The sequence below is a fragment of the Balearica regulorum genome, chromosome 5 (genome assembly GCF_011004875.1).
Source record: "Balearica regulorum gibbericeps isolate bBalReg1 chromosome 5, bBalReg1.pri, whole genome shotgun sequence".
NCBI classification, from domain to species: domain Eukaryota; kingdom Metazoa; phylum Chordata; class Aves; order Gruiformes; family Gruidae; genus Balearica; species Balearica regulorum.
In genome coordinates, this window is record NC_046188.1 from 26440496 (window position 1) to 26462616 (window position 22121).

Consider the following 22121-nt stretch of genomic DNA (forward strand, 5'->3'; position numbering starts at 1 on the left):
TTTAAGTCTCCGTGCCACAGGCATTTTTGTTGTTAAGCTTCCCAAATGCCTTTCTAAACTAATAAGCAGCGCATATGTACAGCACTCATTTGGCTATTGATTTCTAGCACTCAGAGAACTGATAGCCAGCTAGTTCCAGTTTCATCTGTAGCTGTTACAGGAGTTCATATGTGGTCTGCTCTGACGTTGTCACGTGGGGAATATGGATGGGACTTGGAGGAGCAGCTCTTTTGGTTTAGCCCTTTCCATTTCCGTTTCCTGCAGTCAACAGGTTCTAGCTAGTTATGTTGCTGTCGAAGGGAGCTGGATGTAGCACTGTCCCATTTTGTAAAAGGAAGTAAAAGGATGTGATTAAAAGACTCGTCTAAACCCTTGCAGGATGTTTTGGCCCCACCCTTATGCTTCCAGGTCTTGAATGTGAGGTCAGCCAGAACTGCCTTTCAAAAGTGTAAGACCTAAAAGCTTGTGTAGGTAGAAGACATTAGATAAACTCGATTTCTTTCAGCTGGGATAACTAAACAAAGTTGGCATGACGAATTGCTTTCTGAACCAGGAAGTACAGATCTGTTCTTGATCACACAGTCTGACCTTGGTCAAGTCCCTTTTAGGATCTTTTATGGGAAATAAAAGTGCAGCAGTAGTGTTGGGGAGGTAGCAAACCAGCAGCTGCCAAGGCTTTTTTTCCCTAAACTAAAGCCTGCCTTCATCCCCTGTAAGCGTGCAGCCTTCATCTTGGATTACTGTTGTTACTAAATGTAAATGTGCCATGTCTGTTCAACCTAGCCAGGTTCCACCTGCCTGCACTGCCTGCACTGATGAAGTAAACCAAGTGAGTGCTGTCCATGTGGAGCACCACCCTTTTCAGATAATTTGCCTCCTCGTTCCCAGGGACTGTACAGTGGATGAGCCTTTGGGTTTCCACCAGTGTCACCAGCGGTGTTGCTGGGCTCATAGGGGAACCTCGCATGTGTAGCTTGCTCTGCCTGGCAGTACTGCTCTAACTGCACTAGATGGACCCCTTACTCCTTGGGAATCGCTGCTCTGGACATGTATGGGCATTTTGACTTCTGATGGGGTGAGGTTGGATCTGCTCTGTGCAGGACCTAGGCAAGAGCAAAAGTTTCTTTGCAGCTGCCTGTTTTGGAGTCGGGCTGGAGCCGAGTTTGTCTGGTATTGCGGCAGTGTGGGCTCTAGATCAGAGAAACTGCTAGGGGCTGGAGAGGTTTCAGCTGTACGACATTGCTCTTGGCCTCCTAGTCCCGCTTCCCAGGAGCGGCTATAGTCTACTGGCCAAAGCTACTAATCTTCCAGTTCCCAATAGGGAATGGGTTCAAAGGGCTGCCTCTCACCTCCAGAGTCCTCCTCACTCTTAAACAAGTCTGTCAGTACATGAGAAATCAAAAACTTCTGTCTATGTCTAGGAAGTCAGCAAAGAGGGTCGTGTTAGCAGAGGGCAGTGAAGGTGACCTTGGTGAATTTTGGCTGTGTAGGCAGAAAAGGCTAGATCCTGGCTCCTGTGGAAGAAAAAACCCAACCTGTCAAGGTTTGTTCACTGAATAGCCTTAGGGGGCAAAGATGGCACCATGCAGTAGGCTGTGGGGCAAGACCAGCGGTGCCAAGAGACAGGTGCAGAGGATTAGACGGGGGATTTGGTTCTGCCTGGGCTGTGAGGGACTGCCAAGGCACGCCTGTGAGATGCCCACAGTGTGGGGATAGGTGGGAGCCCTTGTGCTGAACCACTGAGAAAAAGGAGTACGGAGCTGGAGGTGCAGCCTTTGCTTCATTGCAAATGAGAAACTGCAGTGGAAAATCTTTCTTTGCTCCCACATGAAGAAGGAGGATTCTCTCAGTTCACCCACCTGACAAGGAATGAATGATCAAGAAAGATATTTATGGAAACCTATGTTAAGATGAAACTTCAAGGGAAAAGGGTGCAATCATCAGTGTCGCTGATGGGCGGTTAGAAGAGGGTGGAATAGAAATCCTCACTTTGGTGAGGGCTTGTTGGAGCTCTGCAGGGACTTGTTAGTAGATGCCCAGCACATCCTCAGCCTGTGACTGGCTCTGTTCTTCAAATCAGGTGTTTACCACCACCTATTAACTGTGGGTCCCCCTTCCATGCTTCAAACCAGGCAGCAGTAGAAAAATGGCAGATTTTTGTCATGCCCCTTTTCTTGTGGTTTAGGGATATGCATGGGAATGCCATGCACACCTTGGTGGGCTGCTGCGTGGTATTACTTGCTACAAAGAGCATCTGGGGTTGAGTGGCTCCTATAACACCGAGGGCCAGCCGAGGCAGGGATGTTAGGGGAACAACTGGCCTTCTCACCCCAAAATTTTCATCTGCAAAATTTTGCTGAGCTTAGTCCTCTCCCTTGTGAAATTCTATGTCTGTACAGAGCTGTTGGGTGAGTCAGAAAGACAGCTAGGGGTGAAGAGCCAGTACCCCCCAGATGAGACCCACTGGGGTTTCTGCTGCCCCCACACAGCAGTATAATTTCCTGCCTTCTTGGCTTGCCTGAATCCAGCACCTGGGGGAGGAATTGCTGAACGGTGGAGGAGGCAATAACAGGAAGGCAGGAGTGCGTGAAAGAAGGCTTCTCTTATCTGTGTCCCACACTGTGAAGGCAACTGCTTTTATATCAAAACTGTCTTCAGCCTCGCAAGCATTTTGAACATCCACTGGCAGCTGGAAGTAAAAAACAGAGTGGTATAAACCCCACAATTCACACCCTAAGCTGGGACCAGCCAGAGGAGTTTACTGAATTCGGGGCAAGCGTGCTATATTTCCAGGATGAGCTGCTACAGCACATGCTTGAGGATGGAACCACATGCTCTCTCCAGTAGCAAACACAGCAGTTGGGTTCATTAGCAGAGGGTGTGACAGGATGCACACTAGCTGAAGTGCACACCCAGCATTCACCATGCTCCTCCAGAAAGGGCTGTACGTGCCAGAGAGACTGGTGGCAGAGAAAGGGATAACCTCGCGTAATGGTGTGTTTGATAGGACTGTCAGCCAGCCTGGTAAAAGAACCACAATTCAAGGAGACACAGCTTGGGCAAGAATAAACTGCAGCTGCCTGTAGTGTATCAAACTCTTCCATTTGGGTAATCTTTTTATTTGGTGGTTTGTTTTTTTAAAGAGGATGAATCCTTGAACCAAACACTGTTAGGGGCTAGGTATAGGATTAATGGTGCAGTTTGGATCTTGCTGGGTTCTGAGCAATATGTTTGCTCAGCATGGTTTCCAGGATTAGGCTGCAACTGAAACAGCTCAGTAGATCATGGACTTGGGGTGGGTTTAGCATCCAGCCGTGGACAGAAATGAAGCTGTTCATGACAGCAAGATGGGCCGTTACTCCAAGGCTGTGATTCCTCACCCTGTGGGGAGCAGTTTGCGCACAGTGCTTCCTGCCTCTGGCCTTCCCAGCACTTGTAAGGCTCTTAATATTTCCTGCTTGAGCAATAAGAGTTTATGGCCCTAGTCTTTGTGGTTGATTAGAGCCCAAGTTTGTGCCCTTGTTTTAATCAGTGCTCATTTACCTTTGGCATCCTTCAGAGGAACCGAATGGTATGTCTTTCAGTTGCCATGGAAACAGTGAGACTAAATGCACATTTCCATGGCAACCTGCCATTATCTTCAGCTCTATCTGTGGGTCTCATTTTCTGACCATGGGGGTGGGGTGGTGAAAATGGAACTTCCATCTCTTAAAAAAATAAAATAAGAAAAGATGCTACGATCACTGCTACCTCCTTTCCTGCTCTGGCTCAGGCTTTGGGCCGAGAGCGGCCCATGAGTACTGTCACCATCCCGTGCACTGGGGCTCCGAGTTACTGTCTCCAGCTCTTTCTCTCCTTCACCCTGCTATAAATAGAGACATTCAGAACAATTCGATGACAATGTTCCGGCGCTTCTCTGAGCTCTTTGTTTCCTCAACTAGCGCTCCAGGAAAAGGCCCCTGAAGTTAATTGAACTTTCCAATGGGTTCCAAAGGTCAATGTGTCCCAGCTCCTTTTGGTCCAAAGGGCCAAGGGTTAATTACAGGGTCTAAGACTCCGAGGAGAACCCTTTGTTTGCTGGGACCGGAGGCGCCAGGACAAGTCACATCAACCTCAGGAGCGAGGGACCTTCTTGTAAGGGGGGCAGCATGGACTGCTCCCAGAGGTTGAGCCCATCAGAGAGCTAAGGATCAAAGGCAATGCTTATCCATTTAATGCGCAACTTCGGGAGTGCAGGGCAGAGAAACCAGGTGTTTGCTGTATGATGGGTCTTGCAGCCCCCCCCGCCCAGGCGTGCTCTTGGCCACTGCTAACATCTCTGCCTCCCCCAGCCACTGAGTCAAAAAAAAGGACAGAATCTGCTGTACTTTGAGAAATTGCACACAGCTGTTCCTTAAGCCCATGTTCATTATTCTTGTTCTATCTGGCTTGACCTTTAGCTAATTCCTCTTATTCACGCTCTAATCTTGGTTACTGAGGGAAAAGGCTTGTGTCTTGCACTGTTCTAGCCTGATGCAATAGAGTCATCCATGGACAGGATGCAGTAGAGCCCTCCTTCCGCATCTGCCCCACTAGCCTTTCACAGGTGGTGAAGCAGAGGACAATAAAGCCCTGTCTGCTCAGGAGTTAGCATGGAGGCAGATGTGGTCTTCAGAACAGGTCAGCCAGGTGAGGCAGGTGCTGCTGAAGCATGACTCTTTTCCTTGCTGCAGTCTACCACAGCGCTGATTGCACATGACAGAGCTGTCAGTCAGCCTGGGTTTGTGTTGTCTCATCGAGGGGAGAACAAAGACCAGAGACCGCTGTACATTGCTGAACTTGCAGGATTTTGCCCTGGAAGAATTACTGCCTGGACACACTGCCAGGGTTTGGCTGGGAGTTACCACTTGGAAGACACTGAGAACAGTCTCTGAGATGTGGGGTCCTCGCTCCTGAGCTGAGATGCTGAGCACTGGGACAAACTCTGCATGGTTTGTGTGGGCAGAAGTTTGCTGGAGGATGTGCTCCTGGTGCCAGACTGCGCTGGCTTGGCTCCATGAGGTGCTGTGGTGGAGGGCAGAGAGGAAGGTTTGCTGTACGTGCTCCATGCATGAAGCAGTGGCTGCCCTTCGGCTGTGGTGGGGAGCAGTGTGCCCTGCTGACCTGCTGCATGGCAGCCTGAGAGCAGGGACAGCCTAGGCTCGTCCTGCTGAGAACGCTGCGGGCTGGCAGGCTTGTGCTGTGGGCTGGAACCATCAGGAGGGTTGCCTGTGGGCTCAGTCGTAGCCATGCTGCCGTGGCTCAAAGAGATACACAGCTGGAGTGACTTTAGGCTCTTGCCCTTGTGTCCATAGCGGCTGTGCAGGTGTTGACCGAAGGAGTGACACAGCCCCTCGTGCAAGCTGTCCTTGGTACGCAGGGTGAATTCTTGCCAGCATCCTGCACTGCATCTGGGCAAGGGTGGTCGTGCTCTGGCCAGTGTGTCCAACAGGCTGCGTGGCAGGCTTCCCCTCACCTCCCTGCCTACCCATGCACACTTGCCACAAACCTTCAGACCTGGAAGATTGGTGTTAAATATAGAAACTTTTCAGAGAAGAGCTAATAGCGTTTGGAAAAGAGAATTCAGTATCTGCCTTTGGTGACAAAGGCAGAAATAACGGGGCGATGCTATTGTTAGCAGAACTTTATCTACCAGTGCCTGCAAGAGCTTAGTGGGGAGCAGGGAAGCAGTGGGACTGCGTGGCAGATCCCTCGGCCTCTTAATAAAACATTTTCCCCTGCTGCCGCTGTCCTATGTTCCCAGATAACAGGCACAGGCCAGAAATAGGACTGCTGTGGTGAAAGAAGTTACTTAATCCTCTTCGAGCTAAGCAAAAACGTATCAGTGAAGAGCCAATTCACAGGGCAGAGCTGAATTACACGGGAGAAAATTGTCTGCAAATCAAATGGAGCTCCAGCACTGTGAGAGAGCAAGTACAAAACGGGCTGGTGTGGGAAAAGGGGGAATAACCCAGAGAGATGCTCAGGGGTGGAAGGCAACAGGAGGTATGTGCTGAGCCTCCCCCAGCGCCGCCGCAGAAGCACGGGTTTGTGGATGGATGCGGCCGTCAGAAAGCAGGAGGGCACTTGCAGCTGTCCAGGTATCATAAGAGGCAAAAGAACCTGGTGAGACCTGGGAGTCACTGAGAAGACAAGACTTGGTGAAGGGATGGGGTATAGAGAAAAGTGAATAGGATGGAGGAACAGGGAATGGGCAGCGAGACCGAGGGGATGCAGGGGCTGAACAGAGTATGTGCCTGTGGCCTTGCCTGCTGGGTGGCCGTCCCCCCGAGATACAGCCATGGGAGTGCCAGATCCACGAAGCCACTGACTGGCTCTGCTTTACACTGGCTGAGCTTTGGATGGTGACAGCCTGTGGGGAAGGACCCTCAGCAAACAGAAAGTGTCAAAGTTTCAGAGATGAAAACTAGACCTGCCAAAGGACTGGAAAATTACCTGCTTTTCAAGGACTGGGCCCCACCGGCCTGGAGGAAAGGCAGCGGATCTGAAAAGCGAGGGTGCACAGAGAGCTTCGGTCAATGTGTTACATGCTTAGGGCTAGTTCTCCAAATGACTAAAGGCTCCTGTTGTAAAGAGTTGAGGAACAGACTTCTGCTGCTTGAAGATGCCCTCTTCTGCAATACACTGGGCACCGTGGGTTGATGTCCTCTCAATCCATTCTGGATGTGATAATTTTAACAGGGCAGATGAGACCACTGGAAGTGTCAGATTGGGAGAGCTTCCTAAAGGCTGGGGCTTGGGGCGGGGGGGGGGGGGAGAAACGGGAGTCTTAACTCCCCTGGGGCTGGTCCAAACACAAAGTAGTTTAGCAGAAGGACAGCTTATTGAAAGAGTTACCTCAAGAAAAAATGGGGGCACACCTTGGACAGTGTATGCTATGCTGAGCACAGAGGTCTGTCTCACTGCCAAGCTCCTTACCTAATGCTGAGGTGTGAAGGGCTCGCTACGCTTGACCCTACAAGCTTCTTGTGGCCCAGGGGAACCTGATCACATCCTCCTAGGGATGCTGATTTTTGTCACTTACTTTGGAGTCTGTGCTCCTTTTGCCCCCTCCCCTCCTGCTCATGTTTTCCAGATGCATTTGATTTATACATACTCATTCCCTTCCTCACAGGAAAGAGTTTTGGTGTGTGTTGGTTGTGTGAGAGAAAAATTGATAGTGCAGGCTGCAGAGCAAATCAGCTGGGATCTTTCTTAGGAGAGCTGCAGTTGTTAATTATAGGAGTCTAACTAAACCCCCGGTCAGGCAAGAAGCATTTTCTAGATCCTCCCTCCTTTCTTTTGTACCTCCCTGTGCAGGTTGTCACATCAAAGCCAGGATTCGGGGACGAGTCAAAATGACATCCACCCTTTTGAATAAAAATGGGATGCCGAGTGCCAGGGAGCAGCTCCCTTTCTGGCTCCCTCCTCTCCCAGACTGGTGTGAGGGGCACTGCATGCCCCGGGAAGGGCTGCAGACAGCACTTCTCCGTTTGTTCCCGCTTCTTGCCTGCCTCGGGCAGCACGGTGAGTCAGCTGCTGCCTTACTAAAGCTTCTTGGGTCTGATCTGACCACCAGTCTCCTCTCCCTGGCTCCGGTCTGTGCAGCCCAGTCGGTACCTTGGGATGGCAGGTTCCCCAGGGGTCCATTTTATTAGCAGAGTCACCACAGAGCTGGGTATTTCGGTCACAAGCAGCCTCACGTGTGCATCACGGGAAAGGATTTTCTCTGTAGAATTTACCCCGAGGGAAAGAGAGTGGGGAAAGAGGGAGGAAACATAACCTGGATGTCCTTAAAAGCCAAATACTCTATATGGTGTGCCTCTGATATGCTTCTGGCTGATGATCCCAGTATAGGCCATGTTATTGCCCTGTTTCAGAGGCTGCCTACACAGATAAACCTCGTCTTAACATCGCTGGCTTGCTCACAACCTTTGCTCATGTCACTTCATGACCTGTAATACTGAGATAAGAGCGCTTGCCACAGCAGGAGTCTGCCTGCATTAACAACTAAGAGATACTAAGAGGGAAGAGGGCTATGAACATACCTAGGGTAGATAGAGCCAATTTGGTCTCTCTGCAGAAAAAAGTTGTTATGTGTTTTCCTCAAAGTTTCATGGGGCTGCTAGGAGATGTGTGTGCCTAGCAGAATCATCAGAAGCTGATTTTGGTTCCCCAGATGGAAGCTCATGGCCTTTTGCTGGGGCTTGGGCACAGAGAGAAAGGAAGGGGAGCACTGGCTCGCTAATTAAGAGATGACTTCTCTCTGCTGCCTTTCTGCTGCTTGGAGGGGAAGGAAGAACCTGTGCCTGATGAGAGCCTCTTGCCTGTGCTGGGACCTCTCTTAAAAGCTGCTAAACATTAAAAAAAAAAAAAAAGAAGGGAAAAAAAAAATTCGTGAGGGCTTTGATAGTCCTCACAAGAAATGAAACAGAAGAGCCTTTGAGCTGCACGTATAAGAAAAACCTCTGTACATCGCTGGGGAAGAAAGGCTGGCGGAGCTGAAATCTGGCAACAGTCCCCAGCTGGTGAGGGAGGTGCTTTTCTGCTACGAGTGACTGATGCAGAGAGGGAGAGAGAAAAAGCCCAGGATCCTCTGTAGGCACTAACTAGCACCTTGAACCTGCCGCAGTGTCAGTGGGATGTGGAGGGCAAGCCAGTGCTCATCCTCTGTCTCTGTACAGAGGCTTGGCCCTGGGCTCACCCCAGCTGAGGTGCCCAGCCTTGCCACATCACCCCTTCTCCTGCAGGACCCCTTCCCGCTGCAGGAGCCTCCCGGCCAGGCAGCATCCCCCTGCTCCACATCCCCCAGGGTTTCCATAGCAATCGGTGGTGTCAGCTGCGTGGGGAAGCCGATGGAGGGAAATGAAGGTTTCTCCTCATCCTGGGCCAGCAGTGGGGTGAGAGCAGAAAAGAAACATCCTGATGGCCCTCATGGAGGTAGTTAGCACCCAGGCTGCCCCAGTTAACCTCCAGCCAGGCCAGGGCATGCGAGTGTGATGGGAGTGTAGCCCCCAGGGGCTCTGCAGGGCAGGTTTTGGGGGACTGCATGCATCCCAGAGCCAGCCCCACGCAGCCCCTGCCCTGGTGGGGCACCCTCTGGGGGCTACCAATACGGAATGGATGCTACCCCTGATTTTGTGGCCCCTCCTCCCGCAGCCTACATCTCTTTGCCCACAGCCTGCACCGTTTCCCCTCTTGGTGCATTGTCAGTCAATGAAGTCAGAAATTAAACTTTGGCTTTAGTGGAAAACGTGGTGTGGGGGCTGGAGAGGTACTGACAGCCTTGAAAGCAGCATTTCTGTTCCCAGGATGGGGGAACGGGGCACTGGAGTAAAACCCCAGGGGGGGAGAGAGGGGTCAGGCAATAGAGGGGGGTACAGGTATCCAAGGCAATGCCCCAGTAAGAAGGGAAGGAATGTCCCAGGAGAGCTCCCTGTATCCTCAGCACCATGGAGGAGAGTGGATTTCATCATCTGCTAACCATCCCCTCCCCACACAGACAGGAGGAAGGGGGAGACCTGCCCATTTGAACCAATGGAAAACTTGGGGGGGGGACTTTCAGAAAATAAAATAAAATGTCAATTCAAACCCAAATTATTTCATATTATTTAGCATTTTAAAAAAATGTTAAAAGATAGGTCAGCTTTGAGATGGAACTGTCATGTTGAAAGAAAGCCAAGCTACTTCATTTAGAAAATGTCTAAACAAAATGTTTTGACATTTTCAGGAAAAAATTATCCCATACATTTTCAGACAAAACTTGCTAACAAATGTGACTGAAAAGTTTGGCATCCCGAAAACTACATTTTGAGGCAAGCTTGGCATGTGCCAAACATGTTTCATGCGCTCCTGGGCACAACCCAGGCATCCAAAGCATAGGAGCGCCGGGCAGAACCTGGAGAGCTGCTTGGGGAGCAGAGCTGCCCAGGGATGCTCGGCACAGGCTGGGCAGGTCCTGGCCATGCCCAGGGCAGCTTCAGGTGGCTGCCTTAGGGTTTCACCCCAACCCTACTCCTGCCAGCAACTCTCTGCCTGCAGTGGGAAGGATGGCACAGGTACCCACAGGTTGCTGTGCCTGCCTCTGCCTTTGGCTCAAGTCACAGCTCTGCTGTAGGGGTGAAAACTGGGGCCCTGATCATTTTTAGTGTGTGATGGTGGGGAAAGGAACTATATTACTATGTCCGGCGCTGGGGTCTCCAGTACAAGAAAAACATGGACCTGTTGGAGTGAATCCAGAGGAGGCCGCAAAGATGATCAGAGGGCTGGAGCACCTCTCCTATGAAGACAGGCTGAGAGTTGGGATTGTTCAGCCCAGGGAGGAGAAGGCTCCGGGGAGACCTTATAGCAGCCTTCCAGTACCTGAAGGGGGCCTACAAGAAACCTGGAGAGGGACTGTTTACAAGGGCATGTAGCGATAGGGCAAGGGTCGATGGCTTTAAACTGAAAGAAGGTAGATTTAGATTAGATATGAGAAGAAATTCTTCTCTATGAGGGTGGTGAGGCACTGGAACAGGTTGCCCAGAGAAGCTGTGGATGCCCCCTCCGGAAGCGTTCAACGCCAGGTTGGATGGGGCTTTGGGCAACCTGATCTGGTGGAGGGTGTCCCTGCCCATGGCAGGGGGCTTGGAACTAGATGATCTTTGAGGTCCCTTCCAACCAAAACCGTTCTATGATTCTCTGATTTGCTAAATAAGCCAGAGCCATCCTATAATGGCTCATGCAGCATGGGGAGGAGAAACACGGAGGTTTGTGGCATAATCACATTCCTGAAAGGGGATTCTTAGAGAGCCTGAGTGCATGATTTCCTGATCTGAGAGATAGGAGCAGGCACAGAATACTATATCCCTGCCTGGCCTATTGACAAGCGTACATGCTTTTCAGCAGCGAGATTAGATGTCAAGAGGAAATTGGCATTTACAACGGCAGCGTACCAGTGTACGCTGTGATCTCCGGTCTCTGGTCTCATGCGGCACCTCTGCTCTAGGCACCAGCTGCAGTATGGCTTCAGCTGCCCACACCCCTCTCCCCCATTGCCACCCCAGGCCCCCAGCACCTTAGAGAAGCTAAGGGCATGTGCTGGGGGAGGGGGGTTTGCAATTGCCCATGCCAGGCAGGGCTGGGCTGTCTGGGCTTGTTTCCAGCTTGATAAAGCAGATCTTTACAAGATGTGTCCTTACGGTGGGAGGTGATCAAAGCCAGTGCCAGGCAGGACCCTCTGCATCATTTCATGGCTTAAATAGCTTAACGCTCAGCCATCTCAATAACCTGTTTGGGCACACTGGGAGACCTGTGAGTCTCTGACCTATTTCCATGAATTCAGCATTTTCCGGTCTTCACCACTTCTGCTCCTGCAGCCCCGAGGAGGGAAGGAGGGGCTTGGCGGAAGAAATGTGAGGAAAATGCATCTGCAAAGGTAAGAGAGAAAAAAGCAAGCAACAGATGTGACTCGAGCTGTCTGCAAATCCCCAGAGGGACCAGAAGACTGCTGAAAGCATCTCCTCTGAAGAAGCTCGCTCCCAGGAATGCCTTGTCTCACTTCAACAGGCTTGACACCAGCACTCCCAAACCAGTGGCTTCAGGAAGGCAGTGGGAGCATGACGTGTGCCCTGAGAACCTCTCAGCCCTGACAGCTGCCAGGGACTTTTTCCTTAAGTCAAAGCAGGCTTCAGAGTTAACATCCTTCCCTCCAGGGGAGCTGAGACATCCCCCAGGGCATGGCTGCTCCAAACTAAGCCATGTGTAGCAGCAGGAGATAGTGATAAAGCTTTGCTTCAGGACACAGGTCTTCTCTGTAGCTATTCCTGCTTTAACAGAAAATAGCCCAAGAAATAAAGCTGGGTCCTGCCCACAGCCTGGGCCAAGGCTCCTTGCAGCAGCTAAGGACCACGGCTGGGTGTGCGGTGGCTGCTGTGGCAGCTGTGTAACCGAGAACAGAGGGATGGAGAGGCAGAGCAGCTGCACTCACTGCCCACCTGGCTCCCAGCGCCACTGCCTGCAAAGCCTTTCAGAAGAAAACGCTGTTTGTTCTGACATTTAGAATAGATTAAAAATCGTTACAGGCTCTTCTGGAACATTTTAGAAGGTGAAGCTATTGATTTAAAAACTCAACATCAGTTTTGTAAGAGAGGCGAAATCTCCCCAGCTTCCTCCTGTGAACACCAGTGCCTGGTCCTGGCTGATGGCAGGAGGGTGTTTATCACCACGCTGCCCTCCATCCCCAGTTCATCTCAGCTGTACCCCTTCAAAGCCTCCCATTACGCAGGAGATTTTCAATCTCTTACATTTTATTTGAATGAAGTCGTGAAGGCTGACAGCACTGTCTGCATGCCAAGTGTTCGTGCCATCAGGGAACCAGTGGCCTGGTCCTCAGTGCCCCGTGGGTCTCCTCCTCCCTGCTCCCTGGCTATTTACACCCTGAATACCCTGTGTTCAAGGAGCAACTTCACACCCACCATCATTTATATTTCCTCCTGACTTTACCACCTTGACCTCAGATGCCATTTCCCCCGGCACAGCGTAGCATCCTGCTCTAGCTCATCATGCTGATGGCAATTAGTAACTTTACCTTCTAACTTACCTTTCAGTCTAAGCATGGACAAAGGTCCTTCTCTTCATGCCTCCTCTTCATACCTGCAAACTCACCTGCTCCAGCTTTGGTTGCAGAGTTGGAGAGCTGCCCAAATTTTCCCTGTTTGAGCTTTGCCCCATTGGCTGACAGGACTTCTCGGACCTCCACTTTCCTCACCAGCCAGCATCTTTGGGAGGCAAATTCAGCCCACCACAAAGCTCCCTTGGTGAGTGCACTGACTTACTGGGTACCTCCGAACACTGCTGAGGACAGAGGTGCTCAAGCACGTGTGTCCCTGCCATGACATGGGTTAATGTCCCGATTGTCTCTGTACACGAGAGCTGTCTATGCTGTGACACAGCCCGTTTCACGTGGCCCCATGGCAGCAAGACAGCCAGAAAGCAGGGGGACTGGTGGTGACCTCGGTCCCAGGGGATTTAGGCAATAGCTCTAGTGAAGACTTTTTATCACGCCGAGATGAGGCACCAAAGACATCACAGCAGTGTTATGCCTGACACAGGGTGACAGCCAAGCTGTTACCAGCTTAAACAGATCCGTGTGCCATGATGGCTTCAGCTTCACTCTGATTTTCTTTGCCAGTCTGGGTGTTTTGCCCTCTTGATGAAGGAGCAGAGTGGTGGGGTGCTGGCACAGGCAGTGAGGGCTCGGGACCCCTCTGCCTTCCAGGTGTTGAGCAGGACGATGAACATCTTGCACCTGCCCCAAGTCCCCACACTGTGCTTGCTGTCAGATGCCAGCCAGCTGTGCTTGGACACTGCATGGGGCAATGTGGGGACAGGCAGGTGCCTGTTGCGGCAGGAGGCAGCACATTAATGCAGCGAACCGCAGCGGTGCTCAGCCCCTCGAACTTCTTCCTCTGTCAGCAGCAGTGAAATGAAATTGCCTCCGCTGCTGGTTCTGAAGCGAGCTCGTATCTCTTGGCCCCTAATCAGGGCAGATATGAAATTTCTTATCTGTTAAGTAAAACAGCGCACTTCAATCGGTCCAATTATTTTTTCCAATAAGTGTGAGTGAGGGGGCTGGCAGGGCCGGTCGCAGGAACTCATCCAGTCAGCAGTGTGTTGGTGGCGGGGGGGCCCTGTCCTGGCAGGCACCTCAACCCAGCATCCCGCACAGGACTAAACCACACCGAAGCACATGTTCTCCTGGCTGGCATAACCCAGAAAGGGGCCTGAGGTGGGGTGCTGTGGGGGTCAGGTTGGCAGGCAGGACCTTTACAGCTTGCTGCTGACCAAGGACACATCCAGGAATCCCCCACATTTGGCTGCAGAGCTGTCCCCTGCTTTGGCCTGGAGTGGGGGCACCGCAGGCTGTGAGTGCTCTGCTCTGCACTCACAAAGCAGAGATAACAGGTTCTCCATCAACATCGGTCTGTCCTATCCAGACCTACCCAGAGGAGACCCATCTACCTCCCAGGGGGGTGTCTGTGCTCAGTCCCAGAGCCTGGGGACCACCTTTAGTGAGCACTCAGCTGAGACCATAGGAGCTAACCCAACAGAGACAGCAAAAGCCAATGTCAATGAAGTGGCTTTCCCATCCCGGGTCGGAATTGAGCCCTGTCCAACAGCATCTGATGTCTGGATCACCCAGCTCCAGGCTTTCTCCATTCTCAGCAAAACAACCCACTTCTCTTCCTTGCTCCTTGGGAGTCAGCAATGGTGTGGTTAAGTGTGAGGGAGGATCAGAAAAGCTGGCCTGACCACATGCAGCATTGATGCATGGGCATCTGTAAGCTCCAGATGGGGATGGGGGCACTGAGGCAAGGGAGGTGACAGAGGAGGAGGGAGAAAGATGGGACCAGAAGGCAGGAGAAGGGACAGAGGAGTCCTGGAGAAAGGAGAAAAGGGAGATGAGCCGGAGGAAGAGCTCTTGAAGGAGAAGTGACAGGGGAAGGTAGCAAAGGAGAGGTAAAAACGAGACAGAGTCATCCCAGAAGAGTCCTCCCTGCATTGTCCTGTTTGCAGTCACACTGGGGAGAAGCCTTGGCATCGATTTACTGGGTGCTGCAATGGCTGCAACACCTTCCCCATTACCCCCATAGTCATCCCTGCACCCCAAGACACCAGCCAGGAGGGGGTAAGGCCTCCTTTCTCTGGCCCTGCTCTGCGTGCTGAGCGAGTTCCCTGGGAGGGGTGCCCACAGCTCGGGCTCCCACAGCAGCAGGGCTGAAGACAGGGTTGGGGACAGCACCGTCAGCCACTGGGGACATAGCTGCTCCTTAGGTGCTCAGAGCAGCCCCAATCAGGTCTTGCTTCCTTTCCCCTTGCACCTCATTGCTCACTCGTTGCCACGCTTCCCCAGCACTCCCCTGTTCCCCCAAATCCCCTGCATCACTCCCCCCACTCCCCCAGCCAGGGATCCCCATCCCAGTGGCTCTGCCAAAGCTGCTCCGGTCCCCAGTTCCTCTAGCCCTTACGGGGTCACCTCCCAGGGCCGGTGCACCCCGTGCATCCCGAGCAGCGGCCAAAGGGTGCCAGTCCTCCCTGCAGTGTCCTGGATCCTTCCCAGCATCTCGCTGGACCCAAACAGTTCAAATGGCAACCGAAGCCCCTCTGTTGGGCAGGGGGAGCAGGCACAGCCTCGGCTTTTGCTGGTAAGCTCCAAGCAGATGGTGGCGGAGGCTGCAGCAGGCTGGAAACTACGGACATTCCCTGTGAGAGCAGCTCCTACGGTGAGCACCTTTGAAGACCACCACACCAGCGGCACAAAAAGGATGTTCAGATGGAGGGAGGGAAACAGCTCCTGCTAGGTCTGCTGCCCTTCCCGAGCCATCGGACTCTGTACCACCTTCACCGGGTCCGTGCAGTTGCCTGAGAAGATGAGTAGACAGAACACTGGGAACATAGAAGTTGAGTCTCGGCCTCATGAGACAACAGCTAAATTTTTCCCCGACCTTTTAATAATGCCGATAAAAAGTGCAAAATAATTGAATGCAATTCAGCAGTGAACATGCATACAGCCACCAGTTAATTCAGAAAACGTTTTCAGGGAGGGATTTGCAAGCTTCTGCATTAGCAGGGGAAGAAAGGGAAGCCCATTCATTTAGGGCAGAAAAAGTTATCTCTACCTAACTGATAGAAATACCAATTGACTGTTTTCTTCTCTAGTTTTGTGAATTCCTGACTCTGAGTGAAACATGGAGTCTTTCCTTTCCAATTGAGGTTATGTGAAAGGTTTTGAGGGAAAACCCAGCATCTTTGGTCTTTGAAATATGGCAGGCAGGTAGGAACTCAGCCCCAGACCAGCAGCTCCGGCAGGATGCTCGGCACTTACCTTGAGCCGGCCCCAGCAGGGAAACCTCAATTTAATACCTGTCGCACTCAGGGACTGGGAGAACAAGCACCAGAAGACCACCTTGGAAAGGCAGCCTTGTTCCTGGGAAAAGCAAAGCTGGGCAATGCAGACTTTCTCCATGGTGATGCTAGTTCCCACCATTTTCTAAAAGGTTTTCTCTATTTAAATGTTAGCTGCAAAGTGGATTTGCTCTTGAATCCTCTGACTGAGCAGCAGGGAAATTAATACAATAAAAATGTAGCTATGTAGAGCAGTTCTCTGCTGACCTCTCAGCCTTCCTCTGATGGTAGGCTTTGAGTCTGAACTGGATTAATTGGGTTTCCTTCCCCATTAAAGAACCAGGCTCCTGCTCACCCCCTGCCCGCCTACGGCAGGGCTGAGCTTACGCCGTGTCCTGCCTAACACTGCCAATACTGCCTGGATGGAAACAATGGGCTGGAGAAAATATAATTTTGAGGAATAGGCAGCTCCTGATTTTCTGTGATCAGATTCCAGCCTGGGGGGGCTCATTTGGACCCAGGGTCATGCAGCATCCCTTGTCTTTTAATACTCTGTGCGCTTCACCAAAACACCTCACAGGATTTTCTGGGAGGAAGGAATGAGGTGCTAAAACCTGTCTTTAATATCTGAGTCACAAGATGGACTTAAGCATTTTCCAACACCCCCCCGTTTTGTTTTTTTTCTCATTACTTCGTGACACATTATTAGAGCAAAAATACCCATGAACAAAAGAGAGCGATTCACTATCTTGAAACCTTAGGCCAGTGCTCTGGTGGAAGAGCACTTTAAATGCTAAGGGAAATATCCCATGTTCTGGCTTCATTTCAGATGATAAACCCCATATACATTATCAAAAGTAACCAGATGGGTATGAACTGGGAAACAGACAAAGTGAGGGAGAGAACCTATTCCCCCCGAGAGACCAGCCCCTAAAAAGAGCTGAAACACACTCGTGTTGCCAAAATGTCTCTTTTTTGCACACAGTGCTTGCTGGTAAAGGTCCTCCTGACGTGACATTTCAAACAATTTCATTTTAGACCAGCCCGGCTCAAGAGCACACAAGGGAGGCGTCGCTCCAGGCTCTGCTCTAAATAATGCATGTGGGTTGCTTCGCAAAATACCTGTGGGTGACCTCCCGTTTGTCAGCCTGGCGGTGCCGGGGCTGTGATGGCCCTTCGGCTGCTGCTGGCAGGGGCATCCTCATCCAAAGGCATCAGGGCCACAGCGTAAGAGCGTCCACATTGTTGGGGAAAACAGTGTGCCGAGAATTGTGGCCCTAAATTTTTTTAAAAAGGAGATTTAATGAGAAAGCATTTACTTTAATTTAAAAAAAAAAAAAAAATACCTCTGGCTAGTAAGCTGCTCCCAGGTAATGCCCAGAATAGGGAGCCCATGGGCCTGATGCTCCATGCTGAGTCCTCTCCTGCCATGCTTAGAGGTTATTCAAGCCTAATACATGATCTTCCAAAAAACAGGGTGCAGACGTGGTGGGCAGCCACACCACACTGACTATCTTTAGCCCTCACCAACAAAAAAAGTCTTCGGTGAGTCGGCCAGGGCTTCCTCCCGCCTGCGGCAGTGCACAGCAACCATCCCAGAAGCTGCTCATCCGCCAGCAGTGATGCTGCGGGGCTGGGACCCACGTCCTGCCCCGGGCAGGGAGGACACCATTCCCCTCAGGCCCCAGAGTGCCCATTTTCATGGGCAGGAGCTGCACTCCTCCTGCTGTTTACAGACAAACAGGGGTTCAGGGAAATGCTAACCGCTGGCTTGTCACTTTGACAGCAATGTTTTCTTGATGGCCTGTCAACTGCTGATAACAGCAACATCCTCACGCTTAGGAGCACAAGTTCCAGCATAATAAATCCCACGCTCTTGTCTAAGGTTGAGTGGTGGAGAGAGACGAAATTGGGTCATTGCTGCTGCAGATTTGTGGTGAAGTTGGGGGCGCATTCAGCAGAAAGCTGGTGTTTTGTGAAGGCTCTAATCCCACGGCTTTGATGGGCCTCACAATCGTATCATGGCATTGATGAGTTTCTGGGCTGGGGCAGTGAGGTGTACAAATCTCTGACAGCAAAAAGCAGAGACGAAACAGCAAACATCAATGTCCTCTAACGGCATGGAGGAGGGACTGCTTCTTCGGTTGCCATGATGGCTGGTCAAGAAGTACTGGGTTTGGTGCAAACCATGCATTGGAAAGCAGATCCAGGTAATGCTTCTGCATGCCCCAAGGAAGTGGTCTCAGGAAAGGGTGGCTCCTGCACTGGGGGTAGAGGCAGAATCAGGAAAGCGGGTGAAGAAAGCAGGTGAAGAATCAGTGCAGCGTGTCCTACCTGATGAACCCCTTTGCCCATTAAGGCTGTTTCACCAGTGCACAAGGGAAATCAATGAGTGAGAAGATGCCCATGGATATAGAACTTAATTTTCTGAAAATGGCTGAGGGCACGTTTTCAGGGCCAAGAGACAATTAGTCCAACCAACCCTGGACCTCCACCACCAATCCTAATCAAGTCATCCATTGCCACTGCAGAATCCAAATATAAAAATCTCTGGGCTAGTGTGCCCCAATTTAACCTGGCCCCAGCTTCAGACACCCCTCTTTCCACTCCAGTGGTCCACCTCAGGCTGGCAAGGGTTAAATAAATTGTTTTATGTGACAGATATGTCTTTTTCTACTTGCCAAGGCATGTTTCAGAGGAAATCCAGAGATCGCACAGTCTCTGATGGTCTATACGGACTTTGAATCTTACGGGCTCTGATCTATAATAAGGGCTCTGAATCAGAGAACTGTTCCCGCTGTGTATGTAGGCTATTTCTGCTCCTTATAATTGTTTCCTGCGCCCCATGATGTCCACCACTGAGTTCACATCCGAATTTGTTTTGATAGTCAGAAGACAACCAGGAATAAATACAACATCCCAGGAAGAGAAGTGGGGCTGAATAACTAGAGCTTGGGGTGTGCAACCTTGATGGAGAAGAATGGGTTGTGTTAAAGCTTCATAGAGTGAATGAGCAGTGCACACCATGCATGCTTGTAAAAATTTAAAAAAAAAAAAAAGAGGTGGTGTAAGAGCTGTAGAGATTTTGGAGAGACTGTAAATCCAGGAGAATAACCTCTTTTTTTTATATATTGGTGCTTTCTATTGGTGCTTTCTACTTCTCTGCAAGTGGCCAGGATTTCAGCAGCACAGAGCTGCGCTAAGCCTAGGAACGAGAGCCCAGGGAGCCAGCAGCATGGGTCTGTGCTCTGGTGGTGTTGTCCTTGATGTATAAAGCTTTGAGCAAGAGGCTGGACAAGAGTAAATGTGTTAATAAACCACTAGAGCCTGCCAGATATAAAATAAGGGTCCTGAGATCCTGGGTGCAGCCAGAGCCCATGTGAAGAGCTGTAGCTTTCAGATTCACAAGCACAAGTATTAATTTATCAACTTTTTATAGAGAGTTTGATCCCTATGAATGAAGCCACTGAGTCTCCAAACTCTAGTGTTTGCTCTCATTCCAGAAATGCAAGTTGTTTTGGAATTCACTCTTTTTTCACAGGGATTCGTGAAAGACAGAAACAAGAGGTCTTGGAAGTTTTCCACTATTTCATTCCTCCCTATGAAGATCAGGACAAGGCTGACTGAAACTATACCGCATGGTAGAGCCAGCACTGACCTGCTTTTTTGAGTTGTCCCTCTTGAGAAGACACTGAATTGCTCACTCCATTACTGGAGATGGCCAGAGATGTTGGTTCTAAGTGTCTGTCCTTGATAGGGTCTCCACACCCTTGGGCCACCACCATAAAGATGACCCACCATAAAGATGACCCGTCATATGTATGTCACACCACATCCTTGCAGAGAGCTGCACGTGCTGTCCAGAGAGGAAAGAAAACAGAGGACTGGCCTACGTGCTCCTCAGAGCCAATACGACAGTGACCACTGACTTTGTGGGTCTCGCATGTCGTGGCTGGATGCCCAGCAGCGTTGCAGGAGGAGTGGTGGGGAGGCATTGAAACAACAACTGTGTGGTAGCCTCCTGGACCAGCTCAAGAAGTTTCCTTTCCTTCCAGTGAAGGCACTTGCTGCGAGGTGCCTCTGACTCGGCCAAAACAGCCCGTGGGTGACAGAGGACCTCAGTTTGTAGCACCCAACTTGGAAACTGTTATGAAGACGAATGGTACGCGTCACATCAAATCAGCACCTTAGCAGCTAGCTTAGCAGAAAAATTTGTTCAAACAATGAAGTGAGCCCTGTGTTCTTCAGAAGGTAGAGCATCTGTTCGTGAACACTTGACTAATTTCTCATTATCTTATCAAAACAGCTTATACCACTGGAAGAGCATCTTCAGCACGGCTAATGTTCAGCCAGCAGTTGGCTACCTGTTTTGATTTACTGAGATCATCAAGAATGACACATGCAATGTAGGAACAGGCATGAGTATTTCAAGAGGAGAGACAGGTAAAAACTATTTCAAGAGGAGAGACAAGTAAAAGCCACTCCTCTAAAGCGACAACAAACAGAATGAGCAGGAGCAGAGCTGGTGGCTCTGTGGGGCCTGACCTGTAGCCATGGCCAAGGTGAAATGCTGGGCTGGGTTTGCCCAGGGGCTGTTTGGATCAGCTTCCAATAAACACACCTGCTCCCTGGGTCTGGGTAAGGTGAAGGTGGGAGTTATGTGCGGGGCTATGTGGGCTATGCCCGTCTCTCATGGCCACGGTCGTATCCATCACTGTCTTCATCTGCGGGTGATTGCAGCTATGTTCCCTTGGCTCCCCTGTTAAAGGGCTGCTCCCCTCAGACTTCCCCGGCATGCTGTGTGCTGCGGCCGAGGTCCAGCCTCTGCGTACGGTCCCTGTGAGTCAGTCCTCTGCTGCCTCAACAGCAGGCTGGAGGCAGAGGAGTGTCAAACTTTGGGCTGAATTTAAGATCACAGACTCCAGATCTGCAGTGAAAAGGTTTGTTACTGCTCCCACCAGGAGAGTCAAGCGCGAGTGTGGTTGGTCCCTGGGCCAGTCCCCTTGCGTGGTATTTTCCTTCAAAGCCTAAAGCAGGGGGAGACTCTGCTTGTATCCCGCTCACTCATTACAGAGCCCAGTGATTTGTTTCAGCTTCTCCATCTGTGTCACAGAGATAAAGTGATTTGCCTATCACTGCAGAGCACTTGGCGATGGCTGGGTGGAAAGCACTCCAAGAGCCAGCCCTCACCTTGCTCCAGCTGTACCATCACAGCTCCCTGAAGGAGCTTAGCCGGGGGAGCCGGCCCTTTCCACCATCCTTCACCACTGTTGCATCTGCTGGCATGATGCGGATGCTCCCCGGGTACGCTGGAGCTCCGCTGCTCTGGCTGCAGGAGAGCAGGAAAAATGAAATACGCCTGGGGTGTGAGGGGAGGAGGGAAGGGGCAGAGAGGGAACCGGTGCCTGCTATTTCCACATCTTGGATCTTTCATCATCATTACAGTTGTAAATGACAGTATACAATTTACCGAGAGATAGAAATAAGAAAGCAGCAGAGGGGAGAGGCTGGAGGAAGAAGGTGAGAAGAGGTAGAGAGCAAGAAGTAAGACAAATATGGGGGCAGTTTAGGCAAATAAAACAGCAAGCACAAGGAAGAGCAGTGCCAGACTTTGGAAACAACAGAGGGAAAAGGGAGGGATGGAGAGAAACAGGATCTGGCAGGGCAACAGGGGAGACAGTTCTCTGGGAATTAGCTGGAAGAGGCGGAAGCTGGCTGCTTCCCTGGCGCTCAGGAGTAATGATGGATTATTGATCGAGGGAACCTAATGTATTTCATCCAGCAATATTTCACGGCTGGGAAAGGCAGCTGATGTTTGGGAGGAGAGGGAGTGGGGGCTGTTGGCAGCCTGCCTTCTGGCTTCAGGCAACAGCAGCGCTCATAAGGTTAAATCTGGGTTGCAGAATGTGGAGAGAGAGGACAGGGGTTTAGAAGTCATCCAGCCCGATAGGATGGCTTTTAGAAATAAAAATAAAGGAATTAACAGATGCAGAGAAACACAAGGGACAGACAAAAATCATTTGTCTAACAGATCTGGCAGAGCAGGACTTCTCGCAAAGGTTGAGCAACCACCTAAAGCTGCAGCCTGTGAAAAATGCACTGATACTTATTTGATAAAGAAATATTTTTTATTTATATAAACGTCATGAAAATGCATACAAAATCACAGCATCCACAAGTACAGGCATAGAATCTAAGATGTTCACACTAAAATTAAA

At 50.8% G+C, this 22121-nt stretch overlaps 2 protein-coding genes across 3 annotated transcripts in view; both read right to left on the reverse strand.

The window, feature by feature from the left end:
- FCF1 (FCF1 rRNA-processing protein) overlaps positions 1–22121 on the reverse strand; it is a 290016-nt gene that overhangs the window by 138110 nt on the left and 129785 nt on the right. The window lies entirely within an intron of this gene.
- NPC2 (NPC intracellular cholesterol transporter 2) overlaps positions 1–22121 on the reverse strand; it is a 215457-nt gene that overhangs the window by 8915 nt on the left and 184421 nt on the right. Inside the window, exon 1 of one of the 2 annotated variants that reach the window (XM_075753925.1) lies at positions 18387–18391. The exons of the other annotated variant lie outside the window; for it this stretch is intronic. The gene's annotated coding sequence lies outside the window, so the exon portion shown is untranslated. Of the gene's footprint in view, positions 1–18386; positions 18392–22121 lie in introns of those variants that run through there. 2 annotated transcript variants of the gene reach the window in all.